The sequence below is a fragment of the Bos indicus genome, chromosome 1, assembly GCF_029378745.1.
Source record: "Bos indicus isolate NIAB-ARS_2022 breed Sahiwal x Tharparkar chromosome 1, NIAB-ARS_B.indTharparkar_mat_pri_1.0, whole genome shotgun sequence".
Classification (NCBI taxonomy): domain Eukaryota; kingdom Metazoa; phylum Chordata; class Mammalia; order Artiodactyla; family Bovidae; genus Bos; species Bos indicus.
In genome coordinates, this window is record NC_091760.1 from 63,952,317 (window position 1) to 63,972,684 (window position 20,368).

Below are 20,368 nucleotides of genomic sequence, written 5' to 3' on the forward strand. Positions count from 1 at the left end.
AGGTAAGCAATATTATTATCCATATTTTGTAGATGGAACTAATATTGAAAGGGGAAGACTTGCTCAAAAGCCACACAGCTGTGCACTGTAGAGATCTGTCTCTCTCCAGAAAACATGATTTTCCTCTATACCTGCACATGATTAAATGCTAGTGGACTGGTCCAACTCCGACCTGTGATAAGGGTGTTGAGGAGAGAGGGATGAGGAGGGACCGTGCATCATGTAGGAGATGAGCGTGGGATAGATTTGCCACAAGGAAGCAGACTGACAGCGACAGACCAGAAATATGTAAACAGACAGATATTTTGACTAAAACACAATAGTTCGTTTCTTACTCATATTAACTTGTAGTCAACTTCAATGATAATTTTGGAAACTTTTACATAGCTTTTAATAAATATATAAGAATTCAGACTTTGGATGATCTATTACTTTCCTAAGGTCTTAACTTGAAAGAATCTCTTATTATCGAAATATAGAGGTTTTGTGACACATGGAAGGAAAAAATGAAATGAAAATAGATTCTAACACTTCCAGCAGATATTTTTCAACGCCTAGTTCCCTTAAAATCATGCCTATATATTTACATATTTGTTTCTTCCCTGGATATTCTTCTCCCTGGTCTCAATCAGAGCCATGAGTCATCCTCAAAGTAAAACTTCTGAAAGCCTGCTTATCACTCTCATAAGTATGCAACAAACAGGAGAGATTTAGGGTCTTTCCTCCACCATTTTTCCCCTTCTGTTATGAGGAAATCAAGCCCTGCCAGTGCTGCCTCACTTCTCCCTTGTCTCAGGCAGGATACAGTCAGGCAATGCATTTTCATCAAGGCTCAGGCTCCATTATGCTCTAGAGAATTGGGGTTTAATGTAATTTATGGGTAGCCACTTCCAAGGGAGATCATGGAACCTCCAGTTTAATTGAGGTGATCTAGACGGTTCAGCATCTGTCAATGAGCAAGGAGAGAATGCTGCCTGAATAGAAATAGAAATCACTTTGCACACCCTCCTTATTCTATATACTTTTTCTTGGAAGCACCCAGCTGTGGTTTCTCTTACTGATTTTCTGCTACTCTTACTCTCCTTTTTCATCTTTTCATTACTCTTTCCTATTGTTTATCTAACACGTGTATGTGAGGAGGCGTAACTCCTTCCTGGAAGTGGAAGCCATCCCCTTCCAAACCTATACCTTTCCCACCCTGTCCCATAAAAGCCCTAGTGCAAATAGATGGGAAGGAGTTTGGTGCTACTAACACCACCAACTGAAAAGCAACTCTTACTATGTCTGTAACATTAATTAATTAATTAATCCAACAGATATTTATTGAGTATTTACCATATGCTAGCCACTGTTCTGTGAGTATGGTTTCAGTGTGTTTGCCCTCTGATGCCCTCTTGCAACACCTACCGTCTTACTTGGGTTTCTCTTACCGTGGGGTATCTCTTCACGGCTGCTCCAGCAAAGCGCAGCCATTGCTCCTTACCTTGGACGAGGGGTATCTCCTCACCGCTGCCCGTCCTGACCCTGAACGTGGGATAGCTCCTCTAGGCCATCCTGCACCCGCGCAGCATGGCTCCTTGGACGTGGGGTTGGTTCCCCCGGCCACCGCCCCTGGCCTCGGCTTGGGGTTGCTCCTCCCACCCGCCGCCCCTGGCCTCGGTCTTAGGGGAGTGGGGTAGCTCCTCCCGGCCACCACCTCTGACCTCAGATGCGGGGTAACTCCTCTCATCGCTGCCCCTGACCTCGGACGCTGGGTATGTCCTCTCGGCTGCCCGCCCTGACCTCAGACGAGGGGTAGCTCCTCTCAGCCGTTCCTGCACCGTCAGTCTGGTATTCTCGGCCGCCGCCCCTGACCTCGGACGTGGAATAACTCCTCTTGGCCACTGCCCTTCGGGCATGGGGTCCTCCCGGCTTCTGCCTGTGACCTTGGACGTGGGGTGGCTGCTCTTGGCCGCGCTTAGTGCGCCGGTCGCAGCCACCGGCGTGCTAGCCGGCATTGAAGATACAGCAGTCAATAAAGAAGATTATATTCCAGTAAGGGAGTAAATAGAAGCAAAATTTAAAAATAAAATATAGAGTTTGGGCTTCCCTCACGGCTCAGACAATAAAGAAACTGCCTGCAATGCAGCAGACCCGGAAGATCCCCTGGAGAAGGGAATGGCAACCCACTCCATTATTCTTGCCTGGAGAATTCCATGGACAGAGGAGCCTGGTGGTAAAGAGTCTACCGGGTCGCAAAGAGTCAGACACAACTGAGTGATTAACACTTTCACTTTTTATCATTAGATAATAAGATATGGGGAATACTTAAATTTTCTTCCCTTAATTTCTTTAAAGGATACAAGTATTTTATGAAAAGACATTATTAATACGAAAAAAGAGGGGAAAATTTTTGAAAGTATTATCTCAGTTGTGATATGGATACAAAAAAGATGTTCATGACCCACATAATCACAATGGTGTGATCACTCACCTAGAGCCAGATATCCTGGAATGTGAACTCAAGTGGGCCTTCAGTTCAGTTCAGTCGCTCAGTCGTGTCCGATTCTTTGTGACCCCATTATTGCAGCACACCAGGCCTCCCTGTCCATCACCAACTCCCAGAGTTTACTCAAACTCATGTCCATCGAGTCGGTGATGCCATCCAGCCATCTCATCCTCTGTTGTCCCCTTCTCCTCCTGCCCTCAATCCCTCCCAGCATCAGGGTCTTTTCAAATGAGTCAACTCTTCACATGAGGTAGCCAAAGTATTGGAGTTTCAGCTTTAGCATCAGTCCTTCCAATGAACACCCAGGTTGATCTCCTTTAGGATGGACTGGTTGGATCTCCTTGCAGTCCAAGGGACTCTGAAGAGTCTTCTCCAACACCACAGTACAAAAGCATCAAATCTTCGGCACTCAGCTTTCTTCACAGTCCAACTCTCACATTCAAACATGACAACTGGAAAACCATAGCCTTGACTAGACAGACCTTTGTTGGCAAAGTAATGTCTCTGCTTCTGAATATACTATCTAGCCTTAGGAAGCATCAAGACGAAAAAAGCTAGTGGAGGTGATGGAATCCCAGTTGAGCTATTTCAAATCCTGAAAGATGATGCTGTGAAAGTGCTGCACTCAATATGCCAGCAAATTTGGAAAACTCAGCAGTGGCCACAGGACTGGAAAAGGTCAGTTTTCATTCCAATCCCAAAGAAAGGCAATCCCAAAGAATGCTCAAACTACCACACAATTGCACTCATCTCACACACTAGTAAAGCCATGCTCAAAATTCTCCAAGCCAGGCTTCAATAATTCATGAACCATGAATTTCCAGATGTTCAAGCTGGTTTTAGAAAAGGCAGAGGAACCAGACATCAAATTGCCAACATCCGCTGGATCATCAAAAAAGCAAGAGAGTTCCAGAAAAATATCTATTTCTCCTTTATTGACTATGCCAACATCTTTGACTGTGCAGATTACAATAAACTATGGAAAATTCTGAAGGAGATGGGAATACCAGACCACCTGACCTGCCTCTTGAGAAATATGTATGCAGGTCAGGAAGCAACAGTTAGAACTTGCCATGGAACAACAGACTGGTTCCAAATAGGGAAAGGAGTACGTCAAGTTCTTATATTGTCACCCTGCTTATTTAACTTATATGCAGAGTACATCATGAGAAATACTGGTCTGGATGAAGCACAAGCTGGAATCAAGATTGCCAGGAGAAATATCAATAACTTCAGATATGCAGATGACACCACCCTTATAGCAGAAAGTGAAGAAGAACTAAAGAGCCTCTTTATGAAAGTGAAAGTGGAGAGTGAAAAAGTTGGCTTAAAGTTCAACATTCCGAAAATGAAGATCATGGCATCCCGTCCTATCACTTCATGGCAAATAGATGGGGAAACAGTAGAAACAGTGGCAGATTTTATTTTGGGGGAGTTCCAAAATCACTGAATGGTGATTGCAGCCATGAAATTAAAAGACGGTTACTCCTTGGAAGGAAAGTTATGACCAACCTACATAGCATATTAAAAAGCAGAGACATTAGTTTGCCAACAAAGGTCCATCTAGTCAAGGCTATGGTTTTTCCAGTAGTCATGTATGGATGTAAGAGTTGGAGTATAAAGAAAGCTGAGTGCCGAAGAATTGATGCTTTTGAACTGTGGTGTTGGAGAAGACTCTTAAGAGTCCTTTGGACTGCATGGAGATTGAACCAGTCAGTCCTAAAGGAAATCAGCCCTGAATATTCATTGGAAGGACTGATGTTGAAGCTGAAACTCCAATATTTTGGCCACCTGATGTGAAGAGCTGACTCATTTGAAAAGACCCTGATACTGGGAAAGATTGAAGGCAGGAGGATAAGGGGATGACAGAGGATGAGATGGTTTGATGGCATCACCGACTCAATGGACATGAGTTTGGGTAAACTCTGGGAGTTGGTGATGGATAGCATGGCCTGGCATGCTGCAGTCCATGGGGTTGCAAAGAGCTGGACATGACTGAGCAAGTGAACTGAACTGAACTATGATATGGAGCAGGAAAGTTAATAGAATTTTTTGAATTTGGGTAAAAGAATGAGGGACTCAATTTGGTTTTGCCAACTAAAAATTGGTGCCTGCCATCTGCCCGTAAGAGGATAAAGTTGTTAGTCATTAGCCACTGCAGCCATTGGCCTTCAACATCCCCTGCAAGGAGTTCCAGGGTGGAGGCACTCAGTGCTCTGGGAAGAACTGGCAGAATTGGCCTTCAAATAGATATTTTCAGGAGAAGACTTTATGAGCCCAAATTCTTGCATCTCGTCATATCTAGAGCAGCCTAATCATCTTTAATACTAGGTAAGCATCATTCCTGATACAGATAAATGAGTAGATGGAAAGATGGGTGAGAGATGGAGAGTTAGGTCAATAAAGGCAGAAATAATTCATACTAAAATATGCTATTTTTAGTTTTTATTTTAAAAATGAAAATAAATAAGAAGATAGAACTGAAGGAATGAGAAATTTGCATAAATATCTAATATTTAAGATAAGATATATTTTTCCAAAAAGTAAAACCAAATTTCAGAAAGAAATAACAGGAGAAACATTAAGAAATTGGAGTCATTATGGTTTGTCTGAACTAGATGTGTCAAATTTAGTCAATATTGATTGATTGCTTGTTTTGAAAAATGAGAAAATTAGCATTCCCACCCACCTCCACTGCCCCTTCTCCAGATTTTTATTATGTTATTTTAATATATCAAGTTACATATCATTTGCCTTCTGTTCTGAAATATATTACCAGCTTCCTCTTCATTCTGTTAATGCAAACTCTGTATTTACACCAATATCTTTACCACAACATTTCTATTCTGAGCTTTTTAAAACATTTTATATTTCATCAAGTACTTTTTAAAAATTATACAGTTCCTGAGTTCTTGCATATTTAGTTTGTCTACCTAATCCTTTTATACTCAAACAAAACCTTGAATGGTTTAAAATGTACAAACCACACTCCCCATACCCACAATCTGATATTCTTCTTTTTTTCCCCTTTATTCCTTTTTTTCCTTATAGACAACTTGCATTTTTTTCAGATCTTGAGGTCTAAAGACAATTTCTTTATCACCAAAGACGATCTATTAGAATTGATGGACATTATGTTAGAACAAATGCAAATTATAAACAGAGCTTCCCATGTTAAGTATGAGCAAGATGAAAATATTTTTACGAAAAATGAAATACTATGATGTATTTGGATGGAAACTATCCAAATACATCATAATAATAAAAGTGAAAGAAATGGATAGAAAAAATAAAGATAAAGAATCCAATGTGGAAGACAGTATGACTCAAAGAATAAGTGGTGAAGTTAGCTACATGTACAAAATATGTTTCTGTTATTCTTTACCACGAGGCAGTTTTCCTACATTTGTGTTGCATGACCCTAAAACTAGGACATGGTTTAAAAATGCAAAATAGTCTAATCATTTTTCCACTTTGTTTGTAGATGTTGCAAAATTTTGTGAAAATACAGCTGTCCCCCTGCCTTCCTGGCCTTCCATAGACAGAGATGAGAGCTGTTTTCATTTCAGTCACCAGCCCTGAGGGACTTTATGATCCCCCCAAACCTCCAGGTGTCCTGCCTCACTTTGCTAGAAAAGAGACAGAACATGCTCATACAAAGAGGGCCACAGCCAGGCCAGACGTCACGAGCAAAGTGGACACAGTGTGTGAAATGAAAGCCTGGCCAACGCCCTCCACTCTGGTGACACCCAGTCCAGGAAGCTTCATCAGTGCTATAGCCAGAATTTGCTGTGACTGTCTAGTGTCTGAGATACCCTGATTTTTTAGCAATTATCACACATTTTGAATATTCCCTTGTATTAATTTTTCTATTGCTATGTAACAAATTACCACAAACTTAACATCTTAAAACAATAGCCATTTGTTAACTGTCCTGGTTCTATAGATGAGAAGGTGGGCTCAAATGAGTTCTCTGCTCAGAGTCTCACAAGTTTTATTTTCTTATTTTTTATTTTTTAATTTTATTTTATTTTTAAACTTTACATAATTGTATTCGTTTTGCCAAATATCAAAATGAATCCGCCACAGGTATACATGTGTTCCCCATCCTGAACCCTCCTCCCTCCTCCCTCCCCATACCATCCCTCTGGGTCGTCCCAGTGCACTAGCCCCAAGCATCCAGTATTGTGCATTGAACCTGGATTGGCATCTCATTTCATACATGATATTTTACATGTTTCAATGCCATTCTCCAAAATCTTCCCACCCTCTCCCTCTCCCATAGAGTCCATAAGACTGTTCTATACATCAGTGTCTCTTTTGCTGTCTGGTACACTGGGTTATTGTTACCATCTTTCTAAATTCCATATATATGCGTTATTATACTGTATTGGTGTTTTTCCTTCTGGCTTACTTCACTCTGTATAATAGTCTCCAGTTTCATCCACCTCATTAGAACTGATTCAAATGTTTTCTTTTTAATGGCTGAGTAATACTCCATTGTGTATATGTACCACAGCTTTCTTACCCATTCATCTGCTGATGGACATCTAGGTTGCTTCCATGTCCTGGCTATTATAAACACTGCTGCGATGAACATTGGGCTACACGTGTCTCTTTCCCTTCTGGTTTCCTCAGTGTGTATGCCCAGCAGTGGGATTGCTGGATCATAAGGCAGTTCTATTTCCAGTTTTTTAAGGAATCTCCACACTGTTCTCCATAGTGGCTGTACTACTTTGCATTCCCACCAACAGTGTAAGAGGGTTCCCTTTTCTCCACACCCTCTCCAGCATTTATTGCTTGTAGACTTTTGGATCACAGCCATTCTGACTGGTATGAAATGGTACCTCATAGTGGTTGTGATTTGCATTTCTCTGATAATGAGTGATGTTGAGCATCTTTTTGTGTGTTTGTTAGCCCTCTGTATGTCTTCTTTGGAGAAATGTCTATTTAGTTCTTTGGCCCATTTTTTGATTGGGTCATTTATTTTTCTGGAGTTGAGCTGTAGGAGTTGCTTGTATATTTTTGAGATTAGTTGTTTGTCAGTTGCTTCATTTGCTATTATTTTCTCCCATTCTGAAGGCTGTCTTTTCACCTTGCTAATAGTTTCCTTTGATGTGCAGAAGCTTTTAAGTTTAATTAGGTCCCATTTGTTTTTTTGCTTTTATTTCCAATATTCTGGGAGGTGGGTCATAGAGGATCTTGCTGTGATGTATGTCAGAGAGTGTTTTGCCTATGTTCTCCTCTAGGAGTTTTATAGTTTCTGGTCTTACGTTTAGATCTTTAATCCATTTTGAGTTTATTTTTGTGTATGGTGTTAGAAAGGGTTCTAGTTTCATTCTTTTACAAGTGGTTGACCAGATTTCCCAGCACCACTTGTTAAAGAGATTGTCTTTAATCTATTGTATATTCTTGCCTCCTTTGTCAAAGATAAGGTGTCCATATGTGTGTGGATTTATCTCTGGGCTTTCTATTTTGTTCCATTGGTCTATATTTCTGTCTTTGTGCCAGTACCATACTGTCTTGATAACTGTGGCTTTGTAGTACAGCCTGAAGTCAGGTAGGTTGATTCCTCCAGTTCCATTCTTCTTTCTCAAGATCGCTTTGGCTATTTGAGGTTTTTTGTATTTCCATACAATCTCACAAGTTTTAAATCAAAAGTTTCAGTCAGGCTCAGCTCTCATCTGAAGCTCTGAATTGTCTTCCAACCTCATTCAGGTTATTGGCAAAATTCAGCTTCTTGGAGTACAGGACTGTGGTTTGCATTTTCTTACTGGCTGTCTGACAGGGGATGTTCCTAGCTCCCAGAGATCGCCTCCAGATCCCAACCTCATGACCCTCTCATAACACAGCGCTTACTTCCTTAAAGACAGCAGGAGGATTTCTAGTAGAAATATATTTCTAACTCTACCTCTACGAGAAAAACTATATAGAAAATTTCTATACAGTCTTATACAAGGTAACATAATCACAGGACTGACTATTCTATCACATTCAGAGACCTATGCTAAAGGAGAGAGGAACATACAAGGCACATGCAAGACTGAGGGGGAATCTTAGAGGACATCTCAGAGTTCTGCCAACCATGCTCTCTACTACATTGTTTGCTTTGGGTCCTTACCTGCCTAGACTTACCAGGTCGTTCACACCACTCATGTTTAGCTGGACTCCTTTGTGTGGGCTTTTTCTAATCAGCTCTGTTCTGTAGCCTGACCATTCACAGGCATGAGTGTAACATTAATTGACACATATTTTGAGGAAATAAATTTGTGTTTAAAAACAATATAAAACATTTTGAGGAAAGACAAAAGAAAATGAGATGATATACAAAAATGAATACCACTCCACACTTAATGTTGCTGCTGCTGCTAAGTCACTTCAGTCATGTCCAACTCTGTGTGACCCCACAGACGTCAACCCACCAGGCTCTCCTGCCCCTGGGATTCTCCAGGCAAGAACACTGGAGTGGGTTGCCATTTCCTTCTCCAATGCATGAAAGTGAAAAAGTGAAAGGGAAGTCTTTCAGTCGTGTCCGACTCTAGCAACCCCATGGACTGCAGCCCACCAGGCTTCTCCATCCATGGGATTTTCTAGGCAAGAGTACTGGAGTGGGGTGCCATTGTCTTCTCTGCCACACTAGGATGGCTATACTTTTAAAAGAAAGAAAATAATAATAAGTGTTGGTGAGAATGTGGAGAAATTAGAACCCTTGGACATTGCTAGTGGGAAGGTAAAATTGTTTAGCCACTGTGGAAAACAGCTTGGGAGTAGAGGTCCTCAAAAAGTTGAATATAGATTTACCATGACTCAGCATTCTATCCATAGGTATATACTCAAAAGAATGGAAAGTTGATACTCAGGCAAATACATGTATACCCATGTAAAGCAGCACTATTCACACAAGCAAAAAGAAACACCTCAAATGTCCATCAACAGATGAATGGATAACAAACAGCGGTATCACATGCAACAGGATACTATTCAGCCATAACAAAGAACAAAGAACTGATAAATGCTACAACGTGCATGAATGTCAAAAACATGCTAAAGAAAGAAGCCAGTCACCAAAGACCAAATATTGTATTGTATTATTTCATCTATATGAAATATCCAAAAATGGGAAATCCATACAAACAGAAAGCACAGATTGTTGGTTGCCAGGGGCTAGAGAGCAACTGCTTAATGGATACAGGAATTCCCTTTTGAGTGATAAAAATATTTCAGAACTAGATGGAAGTAGTGGTTCCACAACATTGTGAATATCCTAAACACCACTGAATCATCCATTTTAAAATGGTTATCTTTGTGTACGGGCCCAGTCATGTCTGACTCATTGAGACTCCATGGACTGTAGCCTGCCAGGCTCCTCTGAAGTGTGAAAGTGAAAGTTGCTCAGTCATGTCCAACTCTTTGCGACCCCATGAACTATACAGTCCATGGAATTCTCTAGGCCAGAATACTGGAGTGAGTAGCCTTTCCCTTCTCCAGGGGATCTTCCCAACCCAGGGTTCAAACCCAGGTCTCCCACCTTACAGGCATATTCTTTACCAGCTGAGCCACAAGGGAAGCTCAAGAATACTGGACTGGGTAGCCTATCCCTTCTCCAGTGGATCTTCCTGATCCAGGAATTGAACCAGGGTCTCCTGCATTGCAGGTGGATTCTTTACCAACTGAACTATAAGGGAAGCCCAAAATGTAACAGAAGTTCTCTGAATTTGAGAAAGGATGTATCACCAATAGATGTCTTGGTGGTGGTTTAGTTGCTGAGTTGTATCCAACTCCTGCAACCCCGTGGACTGTAGCCTGCCAGGCTCCTTTGCCCACGGGATTCTCCAGGAAAGAACACTGGAGTAGGTTGCCATTTCCTTCTCCAGGGGATCTTCCCAACCCAGGAATCAAACGCAGGTCTCCTGCATTACAGGCAGATTCTTTACTAACTAAGCTAAAAGAGGCTCCTCTGGCCATGGGATTTTCCAGGCAAGAATACTGGATTTGGTTGCCATTTCCTTCTCCAGGAGATCTTCCTGACTAAGGGATTGAAACTCCAACATCCCCTGCATTGAAAGTGGATTCTTTACCACTGAGCCACCAGGGAAGCCCATTTAATGGTTAATTTTATGTTATTTTCCCTGGTGGCTCAGACGGTAAAGCGCCTGTCTACAATGCCGGAGACCCGGGTTCAACCCCTGGGTCAGGAAGATCCCCTGGAGAAGGAAATGGCAATTTACTCCAGTACTATTGCCTGGAAAATCCCATGGACAGAGGAGCCTGGTAGGCTACAGTCCATGGGGTTGCAAAGTCGGACATGACTGAAAGATTTCACTTTCACTTTATGTTATCTAAATTCCATCTCAATTTAAAAACAAATGAAAAATAAAGATAAAACCCAAAAAAGAAACATCCATCAAGGCAGAAAACAGTGAAGAAGTTCTTCACAATTCTTACACTGCTTGTTTTCTGGTGTTTCTGTTTCTAATCAAGCCTGAAAAAAAGCAGAGTCATATTGATGAAAGGAACACGAAGATGAAGTGTTCACTCATCCCTTCCTTCTCCAAGATGAATGGTGAGAGAAATTCTTTGAGTCATTTGAGCCTACATTGCAATAGATCTAAATAGTAACATTTTACACTTCCTGTCTTAATATGATGCAGTATGAGCAAAGTCCAAGAACACACAAGAAGAAGAGAACCACAGCTGTGTTTAAAAAAATAGACTCAAGAAAAGAGCAAAAATAGAAATAAAGAGCAACTGAAATTGGAGAAAAGACAACTAGCTGTTCTTAAGAGTGGCATTTCTGTTACTCTCATAGCCTATTTTATAAAACTAGTATGCAGATAGAGGTGATCTGTGCCTACTGACATGTATATTTCTATTTTCATGCCACTTTTTAATGGGGGAAAATGAAATTATGTTGGCTAGAGATACTTCTTTTTATTTATGTTGACACCTTTAATCCACTTTTATATATTTATTTAAGTCTAGTTCAGTTCAGTCGCTCAGTCATGTTCCACTTTTTGTGACCCTATTGACTGCAGCATGCCAGGCTTCCCTGTTCTTCCCCAATTCCCAGAGCTTGCTCAAACTCATATCTATCTAGTAGGTGATGCCATCCAACCATCTCATCCTCTGTCATCCTCTTTTCCTCCTGGCTTCAATCTTTCCCAGAATTAGGGTCTCTTCTAAGGAATCAGTTCTTCACATGTTTATTTGGATTTCCTTTAATCAGATTGGACTTCCCTGGTGGCTCAGATGGTAAAGCGTCTGCCTACAATGTGGGAGACCTGGATTTGATCCCTGGGTAGGGAAGATCCCCTGGAGAAGGAAATGGCAACCTACTCCAGTATTCTTGCCTGAAGAATCCCATGGATAGAGGAGCCTTGTGTGCTGCAGTTCATGGGGTCGTAAAGAGTTGGACACGACTGAGCGACTTCACTTTAATCAGATAAGGAATGAGCATTTTAAATAATCAAAATGGGAAAGATTTCCACCAAAAATCCTGTTCTGGCAATGTTGCACCTGTATCTACACATCAGAGTTTGAAAAAAAAACTGCAGTGATTTATTCTAGTAATCATATTGCATTTCACATAGGCCAAGGAACTCCTTAGAGCCACCACAGAGGACGATGAGGTGAAGAACAGAAAAAGCATCCTAGTCTCAGAGTTCCAGCCTGGCTCCATCACTCTCCCATCTGCCACAGCGGCTCCACTTAGGATCTATCCTATATAGCATGCTTCCTAATAACAGGTAACTTGAAAAGGGATTTCAAAAATTTGACAGGCACTTTACAAAAATGAGTGGAAATATAAAAATGTAAACATTGGTGACAAGACTTTATTCTCATAAACTTAATAATACTGACACAAATACAGAAATTATGAGATACACTTCTTCTTACTTTTCAATGTATAAAACACTGAAAATATTTCCATGAAAACCATGCCTGGAAGACAAGATGAAATTACCAATTTTATATTTTGTAACTCAGAGAACCAAACTCAACCATGAAATACAAAAGTTTGTTGTTCAACTCCAGCTCATTAGATCTTCAAACATATTCTCAGAAATATATTATGCACAAAACTAAAGGACTAGATGCATGTTTCTCAGCCAGAAGGCAAGAAAGCATAATCCCTTAATTTGGCCTCAGTCATCTGGCTTACATAGCAAACACTATTATCCTTCTCATGTCAGTCACGCTAATAAGAAGCCTAGAGCCTAAGAAGAGTCTTACCTCATAACACAGGCCTTCCCTACTCAGCCCCAGAATAAACTTGAACTATCTTGAGTTATCTCCTAAATACTATAGAGTCTTTCAAAGCAAGAACCATTGACTCTGTGTTTAGATCTCCCACACTATATTAAGCACAAGCCTGATTCTGAATGAATGACCAATGACCATGAAACTCAGTGGATGATGTGCTGATGTCAGTGATCCCAATCACAATGGCCATCATGATGAAAAGTACAAATATGAAGGACTCTCACCACCAACTTGAATAGAGCAAAAATGCTGAATATGTATGAAAGCTCAGCCTGACATCAGCAGGAAACCCACAAACTCTAGCAGAAAATAAATCTCTCTGAAAGAACAAACATGTGATGCTACTAGGATTAAAACTTTATCCCTAAAATTCCCAAAGCAGTCACAAATAATACAATTGACCAAGTACTGAAAGGGCAATTTGCTGCTGAGAGTAAGGATTTAGAACTGGAAAGGCACTCTGGCCAGATTTAAATAATGGCAGAAGGATCAGAAATAAGAGAAAGTAAGGGATCAATCGATCGGCTGGTGTGTTGATCCATAAAGCAGAGTGGAAAAATGCCAACAGCTAACTTTGAGTCCAGTTATTAAAAAAAGATTCAGTTCAAGATTTCATGTTTTCAAGGTTATTCTGAAAAGTATATAAGGTTATTTCAGGCATATAGTTTTTTAACTAGGTAACATGGCTTTAAAAGTTGGGTAGAGGGTTTGGTCTTCATTAATATTCGATTTCTAGTGGGTTCAGATTTCCCTATGGTTGATCTCTGAATTACAAAATACACATGTTTTGTGCATTTCCCTATGGTTGCTCTTTGAATTACAAAATGTACATGTGTTTACATATATTTTTTATTATTTATAAATGTGTTTTGGGAAAAATTTCTATTTGAGAAGTTGTGAGTCTGGACACAAATTTACATGTATTATTATAAGATAAATTTTATAAAATGTTCCCCCAGGTATTTCCACTAAATTTCTAAATGTGGAGTCAAGGGAATAATTAATGAGAGCTGTATGGTAAGCCAGTACCAAATCAGAATCTTAATGACAAAAGTCCTTTTTATCTGTACTTTTAGAGCTCTTACTATGGGCCAAAGTGGTGCTGGTAGACTCTTTTAAATGAATTATACAATCATCACAATAACACAAGGAAGTACACAACTATTATCCTCATGTTACAGATGAGATATGTAGGTTTAAAATAACTTGCTAATCATTGGCTAATTAGATGGCAAATCTGAAGTGAGCCCAGGTTTTGTAATTTTAGAATTCACACTTCTAACCACTATCCTAGACTGTATCCTAGACTGTATTTAACAAAATATCATCACTGACACCAGGAGAATATATTTGCCTTATGCTTATTATTTTAATTTTAAAAATATTTTTCTTTAGAGATAGAATTTTGAAGGCCTGATGTATAAGTTCAATTTTATCATGTCTTGATGTTTTTTTCTTTAAGCACAAAATCTTCCATTTATTACAAAAAGGCAATGGGAAATGTAGAAATCCCCAAGTGTAAATCCATCCTACAAAAGAATCTTCAAGCCTAGTAACTTAGTCACTGAGTCTACATGGTCATTTGGACACTCAAATCTCACCCTTCCCCAACTGCTTAACTCTAACATCCTTATTTTTTATTTTACTCCAAAACCCAGGACTCTATTGCTGCTTCATGACTATGTATGGAACTGCAGTGCTAAGTTTTTGACCCTCCTAGAGCTTACAAGAAAGGTGGGCTAGAATTTCTTTCCTTGACAATCTCATTCATTATGACTTCTACTTGGAATGATGCTGTTCCTAAGATAGCAACCTGATCCTTCCTCCTTCTATAGCCACTGCCTCTTTAGATTTCCCTTTTAACAAGAGTTCTTTCCCCCAGTCCCGTTAAATGCCCTTTCTGACTTCAATTCCAGAGAGCTGTCTATAATTAACACTCCTCCCAGTTTCAATACCTCATTTTGTTTCACTTACCTCTCACAATTCTTATTGCATATGTCAAGTATCACAGAGGATGCTATACTGCTCTGACTGGGTTTTTTCCTTTTGATTTCTGGTTCTTGAATGGAATAGTGACTGCAAGTGAGATCGACCAGACCCTTCTCCGCCAAGATAAAGCTCCATGGTTATGGGGGCTTCAGATCAGATCAATCACTCAGTCGTGTCCAACTCTTTGCGACCCCATGAATCGCAGCATGCCAGGCCTCCCTGTCCATCACCAATTCCCGGCGTTCACTGAGACTCACGTCCATCAAGTCTGTGATGCCATCCAGCCATCTCATCCTCTGTCGTCCCCTTCTCCTCCTGCCCCCAATCCCTCCCAGCATCAGTCTTTTCCAATGAGTCAACTCTTCGCATGAGGTGGCCAAAGTACTGGAGTTTCAGCTTTAGCATTATTCCTTCCAAAGAAATCCCAGGGCTGATCTCCTTCAGAATGGACTGGTTGGATCTCCTTGCAGTCCAAGGGACTCTCAAGAGTCTTCTCCTACACCACAGTTCAAAAGCATCAATTCTTCGGTGCTCAGCCTTCTTCACAGTCCAACTCTCACATCCATACATGACCACAGGAAAAACCATTGCCTTGACTAGACGAACCTTTGTTGGCAAAGTAATGTCTCTGCTTTTGAATATGCTATCTAGATTGGTCATAACTTTCCTTCCAAGGAGTAAGCGTCTTTTAATTTCATGGCTGCAGTCACCATCTGTAGTGATTGTGGAGCCCAGAAAAATAAAGTCTGACACTGTTTCCACTGTTTCCCCATCTATTTCCCATGAAGTGGTGGGACCGGATGCCATGATCTTCGTTTTCTGAATGTTGAGCTTTAAGCCCATTTTTTCACTCTCTACTTTCACTTTCATCAAGAGGTTTATTAGTTCCTCTTCACTTTCTGCCATAAGGGTGGTGTCATCTGCATATCTGAGGTTATTGATATTTCTCCCAGCAATCTTGATTCCAGCTTGTGTTTCTTCCAGTCCAGCATTTCTCATGATGTACTCTGCATATAAGTTAAATAAACAGGCTGACAATATACAGCCTTGACATACTCCTTTTCCTATTTGGAACCAGTCTGTTGTTCCATGTCCAGTTCTAACTGTTGCTTCCTGACCTGCATACAAATTTCTCAAGAGGCAGATCAGGTGGTCTGGTATTCCCATCTCTTTCAGAATTTTCCACAGTTTATTGTGATCCATACAGTCAAAGGCTTTGGCATAGTCAATAAAGCAGAAATAGATGTTTTTCTGGAACTCTCTTGCTTTTTTGATGATCCAGCGGATGTTGGCAATTTGATCTCTGGTTCCTCTGCCTTTTCTAAAACCAGCTTGAACATCTGGAAGTTCACGGTTCACATATTGCTGAAGCCTGGCTTGGAGAATTTTGAGCATTACTTTACTAGCGTGTGAGATGAATGCAATTGTGCGGTAGTTTGAGCATTCTTTGCCATTGCCTTTCTTTGGGGTTGGAATGAAACTGACCTTTTCCAGTCCTGTGGCCACTGCTGAGTTTTCCAAATTTGATGGCATATTGAGTGCAGCACTTTCACAGCATCATCTTTCAGGATTTAGAATAGCTCAACTGGACTTCCATCACCTCCACTAGCTTTGTTCACAGTGATGCTTTCTAAGGCCCACTTGACTTCACATTCCAGGATGTCTGGCTCTAGGTCAGTGATCACACCATCGTGATTATCTGGGTCATGAAGATCTTTTTTGTACAGTTCTTCTGTGTATTCTTGCCATCTCTTCTTAATATCTTCTGCTTCTGTTAGGTCCATACCATTTCTGTCCTTTATTGAGCTCATCTTTGCATGAAACGTTCCTTTGGTATCTCTGATTTTCTTGAAGAGATCCCTAGTCTTTCCCATTCTGTTGTTTTCCTCTATTTCTTTGCATTGATCGCTGAAGAAGGCTTTCTTATCTCTTCTTGCTATTCTTTGGAACTCTGCATTCAGATGTTTATATCTTTCCTTTTCTCCTTTGCTTTCTGCTTCTCTTCTTTTCACAGCTATTTGTAAGGCCTCCCCAGACAGCCATTTTGCTTTTTTGCATTTCTTCTCTATGGGAATGGTCTTGATCCCTGTCTCCTGTACAATGTCATGAACCTCGTTCCATAGTTCATCAGGCAATCTATCTATCAGATCTAGGCCCTTAAATCTATTTCTCACTTCCACTGTATAATTATAAGGGATTTGATTTAGGTCATACCTGAATGGTCTAGTGGTTTTCACTACTTTCTTCAATTTAAGTCTGAATTTGGCAATAAGGAGTTCATGGTCTGAGCCACAGTCAGCTCCTGGTCTTGTTTTTGCTGACTGTACAGAGCTTCTCCATCTTTGGCTGCAAAGAATATAATCAATCTGATTTCGATATTGACCATCTGGTGATGTCCATGTGTAGAGTCTTTTCTTGTGTTGTTGGAAGAGGGTGTTTGTTATGACCAGTGCATTTTCTTAGCAAAACTCTATTAGTCTTTGCCCTGCTTCATTCCGTATTCCAAGGCCAAATTTGCCTGTTACTTCAGGTGTTTCTTGACTTCCTACTTTTGCATTCCAGTCCCCTATAATGAAAAGGACATCTTTTGGGGGGTTAGTTCTAAAAGGTCTTGTATGTCTTCATTGAACCGTTCAACTTCAGCTTCTTCAGCGTTGCTGGTTGGGGCATAGACTTGGATTACTGTGATATTGAGTGGTTTGCCTTACCTACTGTTAGTTCACTGCTTCTCTTCTAGAGACAGGCTCTCACATCAAAATGGCCTGAGCAGTCCTTGGAGCCCTCAGGCGGGTTGCTCCAGTGCTGCCTCACCCTGCAGACCTGCTCTCATCCTCTTGCCCATTGTGTGTGTTAGTCGCTCTGTCTTGTCCAACTCTTTGTACCCCACACGCTGTAGACTGTCAGGCTTGTCCTTCCACGGGATTCTCCAGGCAAGAATACTGGAGTGGGTTGCCATGCCCTCCTCCAGGGGATCTTCCTGACTCAGGGATCGAACCCTGGTCTCCTGTTTGCAGGCAGATTCTTTACCACCTGAGCCAACAGGGAAGCCCTTTTGCCTATCAGTGACTTTCTTTCAGATCTTAAAGTGTAGCATTTAACTTAGACGAACATTCCTTGGCCCTTACACTGAGACTGTGGGCACTAAACCACTTTTCTTTTCCCCTATTTTCTTATCTTTGGTCTCTTAACTAGAGTCATTGTTTGCAGATTCCTTCCTTTCCCTCCTCTCCCTCATGGGGTTACAGGTGCACAAGCCTTCCTCCCTCAATCTGCTAAAGGTATGGAAAGACACCCCTCCCAGCCTCGCCCTCCCTACTACAAAACTCTGAAACAGGACCGAACAGCATTGAGAAGTTCTCTGCACTCTGAGTTCTAACTTTCTTTGCCCAGCCATCTTAAAAATCAGATGAAATGGGAGCCCGGCCTCCAGGTTAGGCACACAATTAAATGGAATGGGACTACTCAAATAACAAGGTCTTCTTTGGAAGGAGGAATGACTCGAGCTATGTGTTCTCTCAGATTTATGTAATTTACACTGCTACCTACATTAGAAATATCTCTTGTCCAGTAATTAAAACACACACATACACACACACACACACACACATATATATATAAAATATATTGGGTTCGCCAAAAAGCTCATTCGGGTCATTCCATCTTACAAAAAATCCAAATGTAATTTTTGGCCAACTCAGGATTATATAAGTAACAATCAATCTGTAGAATCACAATCCAGATACAAAAGACTCAGAAGTCTATGCTCCCATCCTACCTCTGCCCCTTCCTAGCCCTAATCCCTTAAGCAGGTTATGTAACATCTCAGAGCCTCAGTTTCCTCATCTGTAAAATGAGAATGATAAGGATGCTACCTCAGAGTTAAGTAAAATAATGTAAGCCAGTGTATGGCCTGTATTAGGGCTTCTAAAAGTGTCAGCAATTTTTATAACGTGTGTATCCTAGAGTTTATAGGTCTTTTTGCCACTCTTCAATGTCTGAAAGACAGTTAAGAAGTCTTCCAAACAGTTGCTTTATGATTACAGGGCTCCTGTTACAAACAATCTAGAAATTCACAAAGAAACTCAGCAGCAGAATATGGTCAAGTTTACATATTAAGCAGCCTTTCTGACAATTCAGCAATTAAAGTCCTCCTAAAGGGGGGAGAAGGGGTATGAAAAGAGGAAAAAAAAAAATCCCTTGGAAATAACGATTTCATCTTTTGTTCTGGCCTGTTTCAGGGTAAAAGAAATGCCAATTCAGAAAGTCCCTGGAGCTAAGCAAATTCTCTCCCATCAGCTCCTGGGCTGTGTCAGCAAAGCCAGGCCTGCCAGCAGGACAGGGGGCCCAGGAGTCTCCCCGAGGCTCTCTCCCTCTGGCGTCATCGCCCTGTTATCCTTCTGAAGGCCACAGAGGGCATCGGGACCACTGCCAGGCCCTGCTCACCTTGACAAGAAAGTCCAGGTAGGCTTTTATGCCCAAACTGGAGGGAGAAGGGGAGACCTTCTCTCCTCCCCTTGTCCTCTCCCTCCCTTACTCCCTCCTGGATATTAAACTTACTGGGGTTTCAGCTACTTTATCATCTCATTTGCTTTCTGATCTGATCCTGAGCTGCCATGTGGCTGATCAAAGGCAGATGTGAGCTCTCATCTTCACAAAGAAGTCCCTATATTCAAACAAACATGTTAATTCATCCGGCTCCTTGCCTGCAGTTACCTTGCTTCGCCCCCTCCTGCCATTTCTAAGTATATTCTTTCACTCCTAATGCCCTCTCCTGCAATTCCCACTTTCTTTCCCTTCTGTTTGTGTGACCTTTGGATTCTCATTTGTCTTTAAAAATCTCTTCCTTTTCCAGTTCACATTGTCAGAGGTTAAAATAATAAAATTGCTTTTTAACCCCATCTCGCAGTCCTCATACTTAAAGAAAAAAGAAACTATAGTTTTGTTTTGTTTTTTAAAACATGAGACATGCTCTTATTTTCCGCAGCCTAGTTTGTTTTTAATGGTGGCAAACATTATCGATGGTGAAGGACAAGGAAACTGGTGTGTTGCAGTCCATGGGGTCGTGAAGAGTCAGACAGGACTGAGCGACTGAACATCAACAATGGTATCAAATTCCAGCTTTGTTTCCTTCTTGCCAGACTTCCCCTTTCCTTCCATCCTCCCTGCCTCTCCCCTCTCTCCTTGTCTGCACCTTCCATTCAGGATGTGTCCCCATCTATTATATCCTTCCCTGCCTTCTAAGAGACAGTCACCCTTTTTGCATTCTTTCCAAATTCTGCTGCCTCCCTCTCTGCCGACCTTCTGCTGAGTTGCTACTTTCAAGGTTTTGAAATTCAGTAAATCCTTGATAGTTTGCCCTAATTTAGAGAGAAGGTCAATCAGAAATAATAAGCCTGAAAAACAGAATGTTTTACAAAAAATCTTCCAGTTGAAGGATATTAAGTGGACACAATATGACTGTTGACAAAGAATGAAGAAAGCTATTCACAGAACTACCAATAACAATTTACTGAGTTCTCAGGGCTATGAGTGATTCAGAGATGAATAAGGCTTGATCCCTGCCCTCGAGTATTTTAAATATAGTACAGAAAATACAGTGTGCTTGTACCTGACCTTAATAAAGTCAAA